Raw genomic sequence first — 20728 nt, forward strand, 5'->3', positions numbered from 1 at the left:
CACCAAAGTTTTTCGGGAAAAATCAAATGAACCTCGAGTAAATTTTGCCTTGCAACGAGCAGGGGGAGGCGGTCGCCGTGAGACGTGTAGCAGCCGGTAAGGAGCGTAAAAGTAAAACATTGAACTGCAAAGTAATGGAGAAATTTCAACAGGAATTACACATACACCCAAATACACGCACACACACAAACACTCGCACACAAAGCTGACTCTGGGGCCTGGTCATGCGGCGGCCTTTGAGCTCGGGCAAAAAAACAACAGCTTTCCATTTATACACTAACCAAAGGCATTTTAAATGTGAATTGGAGTACGAAATCTTTTTGAAGAGGGGCGAATAGAGGCCTATAAAGCAGAGCAATAATGATGATAATGATGATGACTGTTGACTGACGTAGATGGCTTGGAGGGTAAGTATAGAGCGAGCAAAGATATTGGCAATCAGCTAGGAAGTTGATTAAAAATTGTTTCATAGACTTGTAATATCATTTCATGCTAGCTGATATTTTAGTTAACGGTCAATGTCATTGCCAAAGGCATCGGCATCGGCATTGTCATTGTCATTGTCATTTTCATTGTCATTGTCATTGTCATTGTCATTGTCATTGTCATTGTCATTGTCATTGTCATTGTCATTGTCATTGTCATTGTCATTGTCATTGTCATTGTCATTGTCATTGTCATTGTCATTGTCATTGTCATTGTCATTGTCATTGTCATTGTAATTGCCATTGTCATTGTCATTGTCATTGTCATTGTCATTGTCATTGTCATTGTCATTGTCATTGTCATTGTCATTGTCATTGTCATTGTCATTGTCATTGTCATTGTCATTGTCATTGTCATTGTCATTGTCATTGTCATTGTCATTGTCATTGTCATTGTCATTGTCATTGTCATTGTCATTGTCATTGTCATTGTCATTGTCATTGTCATTGTCATTGTCATTGTCATTGTCATTGTCATTGTCATTGTCATTGTCATTGTCATTGTCATTGTCATTGTCATCATTTGCAATATTAGCTTTTACATTAGTAATATTCATGAGCATTACGAATATAAAATAACAACTTAACAGTACTTATTGGGTACGAGGTGCAGCACTGACTGGAACAACTCAGCTTATAGAAGCTTCGGTAGTTTCACAACTTCATTGTTAGAGTATAAAAACCTTCGCCTATCTCAAAGTTTCCTCTCTCTCTTTCTCTCCGTTCCTCGACTGCTTTTGCTCTCTCACACGAGCTGTTCGAAAATTCGCAAAATTGGCTGTTGACAGCCGCCCATTTGAGTATGTCGAAAGACTTCGACATCAGGGAGATTGAAAACTTTTCCATTTTTTTCGGTCTATTTTCGATTTGCTGTTTTGATTAAAAACTTTTTGCTTTCCTTTGAAAACTGAGCGGCGCAGCGTTTAATTACGGCCATGAACACGCCATAACTGGCATATAAACGTTTGCTAATTTTCAACCAACACTTAAAAAACTCTATAACAATTTGCCCATAAATCAACAATGCAACAAATTTTATGGCCTAGGTTGAAACTCCAACGCCAAAGCCGATGACGATGCCGATGCTGAAGCCAACGTGAACGCGTCGACTGCAATTTATGCCAAGTGCTTAAAATTGTTAATAATCGAATTTTCTAGAGCATTAACTTTAATGATTTGACATTGAGGCGAATGAGATTATCAAATTTATTACGTTCAAATAAATGCAACAACACTTAATAGAGAGCAAGGATAAAGGAATTTAGATTATTTCCAAATTCTTGTTGTTGTTTTTGGGGCCACAAAATCTATCAAAATTTCGCAAATTATCAAAATTGTTTCTGGCCTTGCGAGCACATTTGGCTATCGGATGAAAAATTAGGCAAATGCTGCCAGACATGAATTAGAAATGGCTGCAGGCAAGGATTTCCAAAGGCTAGACATATACATATATGAGCATTAATGTACACATACATGCTTATGTGTATTTGTGTTTGTCTGTAGACAATTTATATCAATTTTGATTGAAATTAATGCAGTCTCATGTCGCTATAGAAACATTAGATAATTCAATAACAATCTCATCATAGCACTCCCTAATAAATAATACAATGAAAGATTGATTCAACATTGATATACGATTTCAATTTTCGATATATTTCGTATTTTTCTCTTTGCTTTCATTCCCTTTCCTCTTGTCTGGGCTTTTAGAAGAAGCTTTAAGAATTTATTTCAGAACTGTGCACAATTTTAACAAACAACAAATGAAAAATGAACAATTAAAAATTTAAATACATTATGAAAATAAATTCTTCACCCAACTTTACTCTTGCCACTCGAACAATGTCTCAGACAGACAGCAAAAAAGAGGCTTTCAACTTTTGTAATCCTCTTTATATTTGATATTTTATTTATCACACTTAGCTAAACTATAAGTAGAACTCGAACTTAAGCTGAAGCTTCAGCTAAAACTTGACGCTAAGAAATGTTAAGCAAACAGCCTGGAACGAACTTCAATTGCCTGAATGGCTTTGGCAGGAAGCTGCAGCTGCCAGTGCAGCCTTGGCAAGGCTTTCAAGCAATGTGGCCAACAAATAAGTATAAACATATATTATTCTTGCATATGTCTGCCAAATCGTAGCACTCGCATTTCAATTGCCCATGTGCTTGGGTCGCATCAATCAAAGTTCAAATGCCAAAAGTGCATACAATAAATTGTAAATAACTTGCAATAACTGTAATCAACACACACACACACTCAAAGTGGGGGAGGACAAAGCCTGGCATTAAGCAAACAGAACGCAAAACAATCATTCAAATGGCGCACACATTGCGCATACGCTCCGTGGACAAGTACACACACACACTCACACACACACATGGAGATATAGTCAAAGCTCTCTCAAGTGTATGCTGAAGGTGGCATTAAGCTGTCGCTGTCATGTACTCCGTGCTGCTGCCAGAAATTATTGTGCATTTGTGGAAATCTATGCCACGTGGGCGTGTCCCAACGCCCAGCTGCACATTTGCGGTAATTGATTGGAAAACATCGCGAGCGAGCGAGTCAGCCAACCAACCGAACCCAACCAACTGCCGACAGCCAACTGCGAAGTGCGGAGCTCCGTGTGCCGAGTGCAGAGGGCAGAGGGCAGGGGGCGTAGAGTGCCGATGGCCACCCACTGGCTGTGGCAATTGTTTAAAAGCTTTGTTTTTTAATATGCTAAACTCGTGGTGGGTGCCTGAAATCGGGTAGATTAGCTATGTGCGAAAGTAGCTGAGTAACAGGAAGGTTTAAGCTAAAGGGTATTTCCTATATTCATTTTCGTTCGTATATTGATCAATTTATTTATTTATAGCTGTGCCGCACCGTCATCTCAGACTTTGTTTTTCTCGACTCGATCATTCTATATCTTAATATTCTAGTCTCTGTCCTTCTAGTCCCTTCTCTTCTAAGGCTTGCCCTTCTATCTCCTGACTTTCTACCCCCTTTGCTTCTAGCTTTTGCACTTCTTGGACGACTCCTTTTATACCGTGTCCATTTAGATCTTGATCGCCTAGTCCCGATCCTTCCATGCCCTTAAATTCTAGCTACGTATCTTCTAGGTCTTCTAAAGCCAGTCCTTCTAGATCCTGACTTTCTAGGTCGAGATCATCTAAGTCCTGGCCTGGTCATGTGATTCTAAGCTCCAAACATTAGGGCCCAGGTATTCAAGACCCTGAATTTTAAGACCTTATCCCTCCAGGTCCTAGGTGCTGCTAGGCAGTGAGCCTTTAAGATTTTCTGGCTTTTCTGTTTGACTATTTGTCTTCGTCTCCCACTGCCGATTTTCTCTTAATGAATACCTTCTTCACATGAAATTTTCTATGTGTACTCTTATAATTGTAATTGCTTATTAACTCTCACGGTCTATGCTATCGTGTGATTTTAGTTATTTTCTAACTTTCTGTTCTTCTCCTTTGAAATTTACATCTTACTAACTGTTATATTTCGTACAAATTTTATGATCTACTGGATATTGAAAGTTCCTATCTTCGATATTTCATAGTTAAGCTTGTGATCCCTCATTCACCATCTTTTTAAATCCATCTTTGCTACTTATATACATTGGGAAGCCCGACAACTTCAACCACTTTACATAACAAGGCAAACGAAAGTTGTGCAAGAAAGGTAAATTAGAGAGCTGAGGAAGATGCAGAAGCGCAGACGTAATAGTTGGAGCAGGATGTACATGGGTGTAAGGATGTAGAATCCTTAGAAATCTTAAAGCGGAATATATAAATTCAGAAAAGAAATATAAAGTAACGATTCAACTCCTCAGCATAGACAGGATATCTGCACGTCAATCACGCCCCGCAGCAGAGCTCTCGTTTACATATATTTTTGTTTTTCAAAATATTTTATCCGCAATATGCAACACTGTTTGTGTGGCAAAAGTTTTGCGGCAGGAAAAATGCGCGTATCTCGTGTTTAGCACTTCATATTTATTACCTGTCGAGTGCACTCAAATCAGTTGCACTCGCTGCCAGCCTGTTTACGAGAAAGCCAGAGAGAAGGCAAGCAAGCAGAAGCAGGGCGCACGAGAAAGAGTGAGAGAGTGAGAGAGGCGAGTGAGGGTCTCTTGCCGGTCAGTTGGCAAAAGTTTTTACCCCTCACAGCGTTTTGATAAGCATAATTGATGATGCAACCGTGCACAGCATTGGCAAAAAGGCAAAACAATAACAATAACCAGCGCCAGCTACAGCTGCACGCCATAAAATAAAGCCAAAAGCCATTTACGTGGTTGCACCCGTCGTCCCCAGCATCCGCCCGCCGCTTGACCCCTGATCGTGGCCCCAGAAGAAATATTTTTGCACATATTTTATAGCACATTTGTGTATTGAGCGCAAGTGCTGAAAAAAAGTTATCATCAATGGCTTGTGGGTAACTGAAAGGCGAGTGCATCATCACGTTCCTGTAATTCACTCAAACACACACACACATGCACACATGCACACGCTCGGACAGCACGAGTAGCACTTGAAGGTCGACCAGAAGAGCAAAATTGTTTTTGCTGAAAAAACACACACGAGTTTAATTTTTATTTTCGCTGGGATAATTAAAAAGTTAGCCACATATGCAACGGCTCTCGCCTGTATTGCTGCGGCTGCTGCTGCTGCTACTGGCAGAAGTAAAAGTGGAAAGTATTCTTTAATACGATGAAACACAACCCTGAGAGACCATGAATATATAAATTGAGTAGAGCATAAGTATTTATTATGGGTTTTGCTTGAACAGAGCGCTTGATTTTAATTAAGGGCTGAGAGATAAACAAAGTTGGCTTTTACCCGGTCAAGCAGAGCGTGAGGCGAGTGAGAGTGATAACTAGAGAATGAGAGGGATAGAGAGAATGAACAACGAGAAGAGAGAGAGAGAGAGAGAGAGAGAGAGAGAGAGAGAAGAAGGAGAAGACAGAGAGTGAGAGACACCAAGAAGAGCGTGGAGAGAAGGTGATGATCAGAAGATGAGAAGGTGAGAGGGAGAAAAATGGAAAAAGAAAGAGAGAGAAGAAGACATAAGACATATAGAGACAAAGTGGGGGCGAATGGCCTGTCCTCGATATAATGAGAGGGAGCGGGAGCTCTATACAAAAAGTGAGAGCAATTGAGTGAGTGAGAAAGAATGAGGCAATGGAAACATATGATAACCAGATAGTACGCTAAATAGAACAACTAAATAGAACATTAGTAAGAGAGAGACAGACAGATAGACAAAATTATATACAAAACAGAAAGAGAGAGCCTAAGGACGAGACCGTGAGGCACATAGAGAAGTTGAGATATTGACAAGTAGAGATAATGAAACAGAGAAGGAGACAGATAAGAAAAAAGAGAAAAATATAATGCATATATAAAGAGGCATCTACACGAAATAGAAAGATATAGAATAAGGAATATAATGATATATGCATAATAGAGAGTGGTAGACAAGTACTGATACATACAGAAAGAGAAGCGAGTTAAAAAGAGACAGACAGAGAGACGATAAATTATAAATACTTCTCCTTGAGTATGTATATGTAAATCCAAGTCTCAACCGTCACGCTATGCTAATATGCTTATCTTAGAGCTGATAAGCAGCATTGCTTAGCTGATTATTTAAGCAACATTTTATTAAATGCTCGTTCAATGTTCGTATTATGACAAAAAGAGGCCTATCTCGATATGATTACCTTCATGCAATATGGACCTCCCGGAGTGGAGTGTCTTCGGCAGCTTGCCTCATTTTTAATGGGCCAAGTGAATGGCCCACTTACTTGCTAGCCAAATGCTTAGCCAGAATATTGCCAGCAATCTATATGTATATATTGCAAAACATATTTACCGAAATGGATTGCTATGTAATGGACATGATTTACCTGAGCTTTGATAATCATCTACTAATGGCCATTAAAGCTTAATGAACTCATTATTAAGCCAAGACAAACGAACTACGGCCCCATACGATTTCCAAACTTGACCTTATAGCATAATATTTAATTAATATATATTTACTGAGGCTGCATAAATATTGCTGCAAGACTGCAAGACCAAATACAAAACAATTAAACTGAAAGCAATTGCTGTCCAATGCATTGGCCATGGCAATGCAAATAGCTTGGCATACATCAAGGCGCTCCCCGAAGATGGTAATGCGATCCATTTGAGTTGAGCAGCGGATGCATTTATGCAAATACATGTGCATATATATATATATATATGTAGAATATATAGGTATATATTTATATTTGTGTATAACAGTTACCTAATATTCAATTCTCATTAGAGCAAAGCACAGAGCAGAGGCAGCTGCAGCTGCAGCCTTGAACATGCCTTGACATGTGTGTTTGTGTGTGTGTGTGTGTGTGTGTGCAGGTTAAATCGAAATCATTAATTTTAATGAACAGGATATTGTAGGTGCATCACATTCGGGAATATGCAACGGAAAACCAACTTGCACACACACACACACACACACACATACAGACACATACGCATGCAGATATCTAGCTGACATGCTGCCAACTAATGAGCGTCTCTTGGGTGTGCGGTGCTTGCATATCGCTGTGCCACACATAATTGACGCGCTCAACATCAATGTCACTGTGAGTCTCTGTGTGTGCATGTGTGCGTGTGCATGTGTGTGTGTGTTTGTGAGCGTAAGCAGCCACGACATTTGACATTTGTAATGACCTTGCCAAAGCCAAGTCAAGTCAAGCTTAGCTTGGCTAAATGCAAATGGCCAATAAAGGGTTTTCGGCCTAGCACAAAGGGCGCTTACACTCGGCTTACATGCAGGCAGTCTGGCATGCCTGACTGGCTGGCTGCCTGTTTGGCTGGCTGCTTGGCCAATTTGCAGTCATTGAACCAAGCACTGCTTGAAGCTGCCTCCAGCTCTTGAGTGCTCATTATGAAAAACAAACACTGCCTTTTCTTATTTTCACTTATTTTTCAGTTTTCCCCCTCTCGGTATCCCGTTCTGCTTTTCCGGTTCTGTTGCACGTGTTTGTTATGCAAACAAGTTGAGAGCTGCACGACGACGACGACGACGACAGAGCAAGGAAGCCTTCGACATGCGGCACTTATAATTTGTTACAGTACGTGCAAATAAACAACAATAACAACGATTTTTACAAGTGTGCAAGTGTATGTGTATGTGTGTGTGTGTGTGCAAGTGGCTGGCCGAACTGATGGACACAGTCCAAAGTAGCCAACGGCGCTTGCATGCAACTTTTATCAAATGCTTTGTGACATGCAAGGGGCTCAGTTTCTCTGCCCCTGCCTCTCTCTCCATCTCTTTCACACATGAAATCAAATATGCAAAAGAGTATGCACACACACACACATACAGATATACACACATGCATTGGCGTTTCGAATTTCCGCTTCCGGCTATTTTAATATTATAAGCAAAGGCATTTTATGCTGAGCGCAGCAGCAGCAGCAGCTGACGGGCAAAAAGTTGAAGTCGGAGTCGGAGTCGAAATTGGAGTCTGTCATTTGCCAAGATATCGCATGTGTGTGTGTGTCGGGCATACACACATACATATTTATGCATATATCATCTGAGTGTAGGTAAGAAATATGCTTGTGCAAGCAAAAAACATAAGAAAACATTGAAGCTTTATTAGGCATATATAAAAATCAAGTGAGAAGAAGCAGAGAGCAGGTATATAGACTTTAAGATATTCTGTAGACGAATTCCCTTATCTTGTTAACAAGTTTGTAGTTCATTTGAGGAATCAATTCAACTGTATTGCTAAACTGATTAAATGAACTGTAAGCATAAACATTTGCTCAGTTAGTTCAGCGAATGTGAATAAGTACTAGTTCTTTTTATGAACAATTAGTTCTTTAAATTATTCAGCTGCTCATAAGCGATTAGTTCTCATGAATTATTCAACTGCTGATGAACGAATCCATCTATAACTGAATGAATCGTTTGTTTTTTATCGACCCGTTCTTTGGATCTATCATCATACTATTCATAACAGAAATAACTCAAAAGAACTAATGAGTTACGAATAGCATCATAAAGCTGTTCATAAGCAACTAGCTCCTTTGAGCTATTAAAATGCACCGAATTGAATCGTTGCTTTAGATTTTTAAGTCTGTTTAATGAGAGCTATTAAGCTGCTTACGATTCGTTCTCTAGAGGTATTCAGCTGTTCTTAAGCTATTAGTTCTTTTGAATTTTTACTGAATCGAAAGTGTCTCCGAATAGTTTTATTCTTTAAGACTGATTTGATTTTGTATTATGGTATTCAAGAGAATATGAACGACTCCTTCTATTGATTCATTCGTTTCAACTATTCAGTAATCAAACAAAACAAAATTCGAACCACCCTAGCATACCCCACTCAGCCACACTTCACCAGGGTATGCCACACAAATCTTGCTTTGCCCTTCGTTTATGTTATGATTTCTTTTTTTTTGCTTAATTTTTGCGCACTTTTTTTCGTTTTCGCATTTAAATTAATAGGCCGCTGGGCATTTGTGTTTCATTTGCGCATAAAATACACTGCACTTGAGTGGCAATATGCCACGCCCTCGAACGATGTCACTGCCACGCCCCGCGCACTCGCTTGTCCAGCTCGCTTCGCACCCCAACCCTGCCTTAATTACAAATGTGAACTTTGCTTTTATGCTTGACGGAAAAATCCACTTTGCCGTGATATCCGGACTTTGAGAGCGACGTAAAATTAAACAGCAGCACTTAAACTTAAAAAAAAAATAAGAGCAAATAAGAGTAATTTATTGGGGCATGCCTGACTGCCAAACACCCGTCTATGGTACGAGAGTAGCTCAAATTAATTATTAAGTGAATATATTGTGATTTATCAAGATGTCTCATAGAGGGAATCGAGAAACTCAGCAAACAGCTAACAGCATTGCCTGGCTCTAAGACAATGAGCTGAAATCACGTTGATGATATAAAGTGAAATGACTTTAAGAGAGGCATATACATTATTTTTATTGCAGAGCTATAGGCGGACCAGTTGTAGCTCGAAGTCTAGACAGACAACTTCAGTTTGTATTCTCATTTGCTCCGTTCTAGCTTGCTTTTCTTCTTAGTTCCTTCCATAGCTCCATCCTACCACATATCCTTATGGCCTTCCTTTCATTCCATTTTCTATACTTATTTCCTTTCATATTCCTAACTTTTTCCATCCTGGATCATAGCTTACGATCCCCCACTTGGGTATATTTTACAAATCTGCTTAAATATTATCGATATTTCACTTCCAATTTCTTCCTTCCTTCCGTCCTAAATTTTTTCCTATCATTCTTGATCCTAAACAACGATCGTGTAATTCAGTATATATTCAAAATCTAATTAACAAATCTTCACATATATTAAAAAAATTTTGAATAATCTTGAATAGCCCCGCCTTCAAATGGGCTTATTGAAAAACTCTTAAAGCCCAATCAGACAATGCTTCACTCGAGTATATTGTCTCCAGCTTCCAAATCTCCAACTTCAATAATCGTTCAAGTTCATATAGCATAGAAGCCAGTATACTCTCTTTATGAATGTCTTGAGCGCGCATAAAAACTTCGCGAAAAGTAGTTGAAAATTCATTGCAGCGGCTTTCGCTGCGCCGCGCTGTTGCAGTCAAAGATTTATGGGCGCAGGCGACGCGACGTCCAGCCGAGCGGCATGGTGTGCCGTGGCATGGCCAGGCCAGGCAGCCGCACTCGTATGTGGCACGTAGTTGAGGTGTTAAATTTGCCATTTGCATAATTGATAAAGTTAGGACGCAGGGAGGAGGAGCCGGAGCCGGAGCAGGAGCCGGAGCAGGTGCAGGAGAAGGCAGGTGTCTTAAACCGTCCAAATGGTTAGTTGGCAAACGATGCCGTTAGATGGCGCCACAGTGCTTAGCATGCTGATTTCTGACCTATGTCGGATGTCCGCATGTCATTTTCATTGCCTGCCAAGAGGACGAACCGAACGAACGGACGGACCGAACGAACGGACGAACCAGCCAAAGGCTCATGATAGTTTTACTTTTTTGCATTTTGCCGCATAATTCAGATTTGAGCCATTATGGGCCACGAACTTCCGCCCTTACCTGTATCTGTAGCTGTAACTGTAACGGTGTGTGTGTGTTTGTGTGTCTGTTGGCATGCGGTGAGTGCATAAATTCTTGGTCGCAGTTACTCACGTAGCAACTGCAGCAATTGCTGAGTCAAGCAAACTGGCCCTGGACATTGAGCTGCTTTCTTTAAACTTTTGATTTAGTGTCGAGTCGCAGTTTAAGTTGCACTTAAAAAACTACGCCCCAATGGCAAAAGGTCTTGACTTTTATGCCCCACTCTGAATGAGAATTTCTCGTTTTCTCTTTCCTTTCTTTTATTATTTGCTGCATTGTTCAGCCGGCAAACGACCCAAGTGAGCGAGTGCTCAACTATTTACAAAGGAAATCAAATTCCACTTTTTATACCCTGAACCCATTGAAAATGGGAAATCAGGGTATAATGGTTTTGTGAAAAGTATGTAACAGGCAGAAGGAATCATCGCAGACCCCATAAAGTATATATATTCTTGATCAGGACGACGAGCTGAGTCGATATAGCCCTGTCCGTCTGTCCGTCCGTCCGTCCGTCCGTCCGTCCGTCCGTATGAGCAAAAGGATCTCAGAAGATATAAGAGCTAGAGAGCTGAAATTTGGCAAGCATACTCGTGTATACCATAGGCAGTACAAGTTTGCTTTATTTTTTCGATAACTCATCCGATAACTTTTTTATCGAGAATAATCGAAAAATCGACAATGTTTTTTCAGCTTATTTTGAACACTTTTAGACCTGGAGACTTCAAATTTGCGTTGTATATAAAGTTAATGGATACAAAGATTTTGTAATTTACAGATTTTGGATACCACGCCCCCTTCGCCCCCAATTTGTAAAAACGCATTTCAAGTACTAGAGACTTGTGCTTTGAAATGTACACACATTTAAGCCATATGATTACGCTCTAAAAGTTTCATTAAGATCGTATGTCTGCAAAAGAAATTATTCAACAAATAAATTCTCGTTATATTGCCCACACTGCAGTGCAGCCCAAGCGCAGCCGCTGCTAGCTGCGCAGTTTGCAAAGCGCGTGCTTATACGTGCATGTGTATGTATGTGTGCATAAAAGAAGTCCAGAATGATTAGAATATCAGTTTGGAGGGTTCAGGGTATCTCCTAGTCGAGCAGTCTCGACTGGAGCCTTCTTACTTGTTATATATGTCATAAAAATCGGGTCACACAGCTGAATACCTAACATACGACCAGCATATACAGATAGAGAGATGGAGAGAGAAAGACGGAGAGAGAAAACGCGAAAGCTTTACAAATCTCTTCAATCGACCAAAATCCTCACGAAATGTAGGTAACGAGAAGAAACCTTTTGATACAAAGCTTAATTAGCGAAGTGCGTAGCACGAGTTCAGGTTCATTTTGTTTTTTAATCCTTTGAACAACTGTGCGTTAATTAGACTAATTACCCAATAAACGGGAAATGGGCGCCAGCTGACAGCGAGACGAAATGAAAAAATAGGTTCCAAAACAAAATACAAAGCACGACAGCGAATGGGATGGCGACTACGCAGAAGTATATATAGATAAAGAAGAAGAGCAAGTACATAAGCAAAAGCAAAAGCAAGCGCAAAAGAATGCTCCCAAATGAGTCATCAACACAATTCATCATCTTTCTCTCTGACTTGTCTCTGAGGTTCGCCTGTCGGCGAGACCAAGTTTAGTCGCTTTATTTATGAGCTTTTTGGCGTGGGCGTGGCCGGGGCGTGTCCACAGAAGGCATTAAAATAAACTGTTTATGTTGGAATATTAAGCGCTTGACAGCAGCATCTCAGGAGCCACGCATCTAGCACAGAGCAAATCACATAAAACACCCGAAAATTGTGACCGAGCTTGTGGCTTAAATTGGCCAAGCGATAGCGCTTGAGTACGATGGGCAGCTTAACAGCTTTAGATGGAGAAAATCAAATAAGGATTATGTAGATTTTGGCAGCACTTTAATTCATAACTACTAACTACCTTAACTATAGCTGAAAGACCAGTGAAAATCCATTACCTTCCCTTTGAGTATAACAGAATATAACACCTACTAACTGAGTAGAATTCAGTATAAAACTCTATTTTTGACAATATAACAAAATATGAAAATATATTAAAGCAATATGTGGTAGTATAACAGTTAGTATAACAGGTATTATAACAGCTTAAGCATCACAGTACAGCAACTACACATCATAGAATAAAATATGACAGCGTAAACGGAAATGTGCACTACATATTAGAGTATAACAGAATATACGAGTTTACATAACACAATATAACAGTCAGTTTAGATTATATAATAGTATGGTATGGTAAACAACAGACTCAGTTGAATAAAATATAACAGAGCAGTGAAATATAACAGTGGAAATTACTTACTAAAAACCAAGTATAACTCTTAAATGGAATTAAGCATATGACATTGGAACAGTCATATCACAAAATAAGCATAAGAAAATAATCTAAATTCGTTTCACATAAAGCCACTTAATTACACAATATAATACCATAAGAGCCTATTGAAAAATTCATAGCACAAAGTCAATTCATTACCATATAACACTTTCTTAAATGAAGCAATTCAAGTTAATGGAATATAACATTTTCCAACAAAAAGCTACGTAATGTATAATAGTATAAGACAATTAATTAATAAATCACAGCCTATATAGCACATTATAGCACAATATAACAAACTTAAACCATCGAAAATATAATTTAAAAAAAAATATATATATCGTCTATATATAACACATTATAACACAATCCAACATCTAAGCGCCTTACTGAGCTCGCACAAACTTATAATTGCGATCAAAAAAACAAAAAAAAATTCTCTGAAAATTTCCACGACACGAAACATCAAAGTTGTCTAGCCAACCCAGCCGAAAGAGACCAATGAACTTAAATAATACAGAAAGAAAATTAAAAATAATAAAAAAAAAACTTTTAATTAAAATCTATTTATGGAAATTTGACGCAATAGACTACACCTGTATACGTACACATAGACATGGACTACACCTGTATAAGACTGTTACAACAAATGAAGCGCCTGCTTAGCCTTTTTCCCACACATGTCGCATGGAAATTTATCAAAATACAGTTAGCAGCGCCGCCGCCAGTGTTGGCTAACGACACAGTTTTTGGCCTGCTTGAGTTGGGTTTGGGTTTTTGCTGCGTGCCGACGCCTAATAAACTTGATGCGTCAAGTGAGAAATTATGCTGACTGCTCAAATGTATGCAATAAAAATTTTTCAGCTCACGCACACACTTGATGGCCGCCCGCATGATGGCCGCCATGGTGACGCGAGCTGTGTGAGAAATTGCCATCAGCAGGGGGGCGGGCGGCATGTTGTGGGCGTGGCATATTGTGTTGACTTATTTTTTGTTTTGTTTTGTTACTGTTGCTGCTGGCCAAAAGTTATTAATTTGCTCAGTCAGACTGACTTTATTTCGATGAAGCAACGCGGCCATATTGACGAAGCCAGAGAGTGAGAGAGGGAGAGGGAGAGGGAGAGGGAGAGGGAGAGGGAGAGGGAGAGGAAGTGAGAGAGTAGTAGGAGCAGTCTTAGCTGCAGCGTGTGCAATGCGGCGCACAGTTTTCATAGTTAATCTGCTTGGAATTTAATTTGCTGCTGATTGATTACAAGCGATTTGGTGTAATGTCCCCAAAGGACGTCGCGTTGGCTTCTCTCGTTTCGTTTCGTTTTCTTTTGACTTAGCCGGACGCTGCTCCAGCTGCTCTGCTCATTGTTATGGCACTTGTGCGCCATTTGACTTTTAAGCTGCCACGCCCACAGCGCTGTGCTCCACGTTCACTGTGCTTGATTGAATGCTTTTTTTCGGGCGCCCTGGGCTGGCTGAAATGAAATTTATTTGCTTGTTCAACTCCATTGAATATGTGCAAAATCATTGTTAGCTTGTTAAGTGCAGCACGATAAGTGCGCCAGCCTGTCTCACTTACCCCCTCTCTCTCTCTCGCTGTCTCACTCAGTTCAACTTTCGCCCCATCTCTGTCTTTTACTGCCACTCTGTCTGCCTGCATTTCTTGCTGCATTTCGTTTAATGACAACGCTCGAAATTAAATTCCTAACTGCGCTTTTGCTTGGCTGCCTTCACTCTCTCACTCTGTCTCTCTCTCTCCCTCGCCCGCTCTTCCTCTCTCTTTCTCCTTCTGCCCTCTGTTTTTGCTTGCTTGGCCCCTATTAATTTATTGTCTTGAAATCTAAGGGCATTTATACTTATCTTAAAGTTTGCCAACTTCTTGTCATTCAAGCCCTGCCTTTTATTGAGTTATTTCCTTGGCAAAGAAATGAATTTATCGACGCTGCCAACTGCATTTATCTCACTCTCTCTCTCTCCCTCTCTCTCGTTCTGCGTTTTTCAAGTGATTCAGTTTTTTGTTTTTATAAATTAGCCAAGAAACTTTAAACTATTCGCATAATTCCAACCATCTCTTTCGCTTGATATAAATGAGCTGTTACATTTGCCAATTCGGCATTTGATTAATGTCGGCATTTTAATGCTTCGGAGACCAAAAGTGGTCATAAAACCCGAAATTAGAATACATAAAAGCGGGCACTAAACCTGCCCCAACTGGAAATTCCCATGTTTAACATATACCCACACACAAATATATATTTTATGATCCTGTTGTCATCATTGTTGGATAAGAATCTCGCTCATGTTGATAACACAAACAACATTTTTAATTGCTATTGGTGTGCGCGTGAGCCTCAAGGATTCGAGGTGTGTCCTTATACTCTCGCTCTCTCTTTCTTTCTCTTTCTCTCTTCGCTCTTTTATTCTCTCCTTGCCCTTCTATAGGCATTATCGGCTGCTCTCGTGGCTTGCGTGAATACAAAGAAAATGGTTTCGCCTTTCATCAGTTGGAAATGGGGTTAAGAAAAAAAAAGTTATATATAAAGTGCTTAATTGCGACATCAATAAACCTGACTTAAATTACAAAGTGGAACGAATAAGCGAAGAGAGCGAGAATTTGCTCAAGTTTATATATATACTATAAATATTTATAAATCTTTATTTTTAGTAGATTTGTAAACTTTAAGCTCAACTCAATTCCAATTTGAGTATAGTCGACTTTTAAATTTCATTTTGACTTCCATTCAAATTCGCTGAATTCAACCTTAACCTTCATTCAGACCTTTGAGCGAAACGAGATGCATTAAATCATTTTTTACCTATTTTACACAATTACACAAAACTCAAATTTCCTGCAAAATTTTTACGACCAGCTCTTAAATTTTACGGCCTTTCAATTTTGAGCCGCAGGCATTTATCAATCTCTAGGAATTAAATGAAATGTGAAATAGGTGGAATGAGAATATACTCAACTTCAATTGATATGAATAATAAAAATATTTATAAAGTACATAGAAAGTGTGTCCTTAATTAAACTCAATATAGATATTTCCCTTCAATATTCCACAAAAGAAAGCTGTCATTTGCTATTCTCTTGAAGAACATGGAAGAATCTCTCTTTCTCTGTCTCTCTCTCTCTCCCTCTACCAAATACAACTTTCTCAACTATAATTCAACTTTGATAAACAACATTTCACAGCCAAATCGAACTGATATGCAAGAGATTTCACATTTCACATGCAACGGTGCAACTTTAAGTTCATGAAAGCGTTGATGATTGTGAATCGAAGTGTTGGAAGTGTCTGGCAGAAAGGCAAAGTATGTTAAATTAATGCACTGGTCTCTGTCGAGTGCAGCAAACAAGGCGTCTGATTATCGTACCCAGAGCAGAGTGTGTGGATAAAGCGAAACTGTGCGAGAAATGTTCGCTTTGTGCATCATTTTGTCCCTTGGGGATGCATTGCAAAATGTGCAGCCAAAGAGAGGTGATGATGACGTTGACTGAGATGATGATGTTGTTGTTACTATCTAAAGCCAAGCTGGCAAGCTAGAGGTAACTGAGGCAGTTGCTGCACACGCAAATGCTTTCCTTGTAACCGGGCAAAATTGGTAGCAGGATAAGGAACAAGGATACAAATCGATTGCCAGTTAGCATCTGCAGCAGACAGTTGCCGAGCAGCCGAGTTGTCGGTGAGCTGGAATCGGTTTGCCGCCAGGCTTTATTGACAGTCGACTGCGTATTGCTAGCAGCACATTGCGTATACGCAACGTGCAGCAGCTACCTATCGAACGGAAAGTGCACCAATATCTACTGCATCTACAGCATATTTGCATGCGGTCTACTCAGCTCTGCATATAACTAAATAAAGGAAAAAATAGAGAGGTTTGAGTACGACTTTCTCAACCAAGTAACTGGCATCAATCTGTGCCAACAAAAGAGAGTGAGTGCACAGAGATCCCTCTCTCTATCTCTCTCTCTCTCTCTTTCAGTCTATCTATATATATATATACATGTATGCAGCAAAGGCATATAGCATGCACTAATTACGTACCCATTGAGGTCGCACGTCCAGCTAGCCAATCAAGTCTGTTTGCCCAGCTACAAAGGTAGATTTCAAGGCAGCAGCAGGCAGCGGCTGCAGCTTTGCGGCTTTTGTGGTCAGCAAAACTCTTTCTGCAAAAAAGAGAAAAAAGAAATAGGGCTAAAAAACGAGGCAGCAAAATCAAAGCAACAGAAAAAATAAAAATATGAAATCAAAAATTAAGCTAGCGCCAAGCTTTTGAATTGCACTGCTCTATATAAATGCTATGCATATCTAGATATAGTCCATAGTATATACATATATATATACACATTTATATATATACATACACCACTCCTATTTGTGTGATCAAAGTGACTGCGTTTATATGGCAGCCATGCAAAATGCAATAAACATGAATTTCATAGCCGCTGCTATTAAACGAACCATGCATTTTTTTCTGCTTCAGGGGCAGGGGATGTTGGCTAGCTTAGGGGGCGTGGCAGGCAGTCGAGCAAGAGAAAAAAAAGCTACAAAAATTAAGAGATAGATGAGCCTGCTCGACTAACACATATCCTCGGGCCTGACTTGAGCCAAGGTTGAGGGTCTATCAGCTTAATGAAGTTTTGCAAAACATAATAATGATATTTAAAAATGTGTGCGTGGGTGTCCATGTTTCTACTACTAAATATTGACAATATGTGATACAAAAGTCTACCAAAATCGAATATATTCATACCCCATTCAGTTTATTCCATTGAACTTGAAGTTCCCAGCTCAAAGAGAGAATCAACTTAAAGAGTTGCCTAACTGAGCATATCAAAATATTATCGATTAATTATCGATAGTAAACCTGCACTGCCTAGCGTATAATACAATAAGTGTATTTAAATGAACTCCAAGCAAATGTACAAACAGAGATCCTACCACATCATCCTGTACAGCTTCCTATATCCTACATAGCTTCTGCCCCGCCTCCTGCCGCCTTTTACACACAGAATTATGCCTCCCATTACACGCACACACAATAGGGTATAGAAACGCAGCTGAGTGCCGAGCTTTGTTGTCCATTTACGTCAACAATTTCATTGAAGGCAGCGCACAGAGCAGCTGCAGCAGCAGCATCAGCAGCAGGAGCAGGAGTAGCAGCAATAGCTGCTAACTGCAACTGCAGCAGCAACTCCTCCTACTCGTAGCTAGCTGCCAGTTCTGCTTCTATTTGCCAAGTAGTTTCAGATAGATACATAGATAAAATTGAACTGGGATTTGGGGATTGCACAAAAGTAACTGAGCAAATTTTAGCAAGCAGCTAGTTTTGAGCTTTGAGCGCAGCACGTTGGCTAAAAACCAAGCAAATTGAATGCTGATACAACAACAACGACAACACACCGAAGACTTGCAGCTGCCTTTGTGTGTGTGTGTGTGTGTGTGTGTTAAGTGCGTTCAATTTAAAGCGCGACGCGCCATAAAACAACGTCAATGCAAGTGCAATTAAAGGCAGCACAAGAAATGCTGCTGCTGCTCCTGTTTGCTCCTGCTGCTGCTGCTGCTCCTGCTGCTGTTTGCTGCTACTGCAATTTACAACAACAGGAAATTGCATGTGGCACTCGACGCTAATTCACACCGGAAAAGCAACGATGCACACAAGCTGATGTCCGCGCAAAGAGACAGACTGAGACAGAGAGTGAGAGTGAGAGAGAGAAAGGAAGAGAGGAAGAGCCAGAGCGAGTGAGAGACAACAAAGGACATCTTATTCAAGCTGGCATTGTCCATGAACTGCACGTTCACTGGGGCAAATACACACACACACATATATATCCTCTCTCTCTCTCACACACACATGCATACATAAATTGCAATCTACACGCGCAACGTTTTCATTTATTAATAATGCATTTGCTCTCGTGGGGTCTACGTTTTCGCTTGGCTCCTTGGACGCCGTTTCATGCGCGCTTTCCTTTGCTTTCCTTTTGCTTTTGCTTTACCTTTCTTTTTTTTTTTTTTTTTTTTTGTGTGTGTGTGTGTATTTTCATTGGAGATTTGCAGCTGAGCCGCCGCTGCACCGTCGCCGCAGCCACATTCATTTGGCTGCAGCTGCAGCTGCAACTGCTTAAATCTTCATTAGTTCAGATTTCAAGTTTCAAATTAGCGCAGATTTTAGTTCGCCCCACTTTGTTCTTTTCGCACGGCGCACACGTTTCGGTGTGCGGTTTGGCCAGTGTTGACTAACGCTAATTAGCGTTGCAACAAGGTAACTCTGCTGGCCAGCCAACCGACTGGGAGTGAGAGAGATAGAGCGAGAGCGAGAGAGAAACAGACTTTTGGCCAAACTCTAAATCACTGAGGAACAAAACATATAAATAAATGAAAATCAAATAAAATGAATTACGTTTTATTGATTTTTTTTGTAGAGATTTTGTTTTTTTATAACATTTATTGCAAATTTAAATTTAAATGCAGTCATTTATTTATATGGCCTGAAAATTACATGCAAAATTCATTAGGCACTTCCGCCAGTTACACAAACAAAATGAAATGGCAAATGAAATATTTGAGCGTGATAAAATATTAAAAACCTGCATCTAATATTCAAATGGATTTCTTTTGCAAATCTGATTTCTGTTAATGATGCCAAATAGAAATTTAAATATTGACTAATGCATAATAGTTGTCAGGCATTGACAGCTCAGCTGAGCTAAGTTTGAAAGCTTAACTTAAGTGAGAAAAGAGCAATTAATTAAAATAAGTATAATAATAATAATAAATGAATTGAGATATAGTAAAGAAAGTCTTTAAATAATAGACTGCTCGGGATTCAGGAAAATATTCTATAAAAAAAAAATGCATTTACATTATATCAAATTTTATAAAATATAGTAAAACTGTTAATTAAATTTAATACAATTTATTTTAGATTAAATAATTTGAGATATATCTTGAGATATAAAATCGATGTTTATATATGAGCTAAATTTAGATCAATTCATTTTTCTTGTAACTATATAATATGAATGAACGAATGGAATCGTCTCATTTAACTGATGTTTAATCAAATTTTACTTATTTGTACTAAATTTTAGAACAATATCGAAAAAAGATAATCAAATACCTCTCTAGAAATCTCAAGAGAATAGCATATGAGAGATATCTATAAACGATCATGTAACTTTGTATATACTATAACACTATATTTTGTATACTGTATATACCCTTTAAAATATCAGCCCAAAGTTGCTTCGGTCAATTACGCGTAGAATATCTCTTGATGGAAATTGTTCGATTGCATATACCAAAGACAGCTCGTTTTGCAGACAAATAAATTATTTGTTTCGTGCATTTGACATTTATGCGAACGAGAGAGCAGGAGGAGAAGCAGGAGGAGGATGAGGCGGCAAGCAGAATGCAGCGAGCGCGAGCTAACCAATCGTCCGCAAATAGGTGGCCAACCACACACACACACACAAACACGCACACACTCTCTCTCTCACACACACACATGGAGAATGTGTCACAGCTCACACAAAAAAAAAAAAATTGAAAAAAAATTGAAAAGTGCGAACAAACCAAATAAATTGTACGCCCTCAAGGTGGGGCAGCTACAAAGATTTATTGTGCTCGCCGGCTTATCAATTCAAAACAATTTTGACAGCTCTCTAAATTACAATACTTATGCTACATACATATGGAGATATACTATATGTGCCTATCATCAGGCACATCGGCTTTGGTTTTCCAGCTCTTTTGTTCTCTGTCAACTTA

At 39.4% G+C, this 20728-nt stretch overlaps 1 long non-coding RNA gene across 4 annotated transcripts in view; it reads right to left on the bottom strand.

The window, feature by feature from the left end:
- Positions 1 to 20728, bottom strand: part of LOC108617273 (uncharacterized) — a 134191-nt gene that overhangs the window by 76556 nt on the left and 36907 nt on the right. For all 4 annotated transcript variants that reach the window (XR_016270276.1, XR_016270277.1, XR_016270275.1 and 1 more), the window contains exon 2: positions 17000 to 17121. This is a non-coding gene — a long non-coding RNA (uncharacterized LOC108617273). The remainder of the gene's footprint in view (positions 1 to 16999; positions 17122 to 20728) is intronic.

The sequence above is a fragment of the Drosophila arizonae genome, chromosome 5 (genome assembly GCF_054131065.1).
Source record: "Drosophila arizonae isolate 15081-1271.41 chromosome 5, UAZ_ARI_1.0, whole genome shotgun sequence".
Classification (NCBI taxonomy): Eukaryota; Metazoa; Arthropoda; class Insecta; order Diptera; family Drosophilidae; genus Drosophila; species Drosophila arizonae.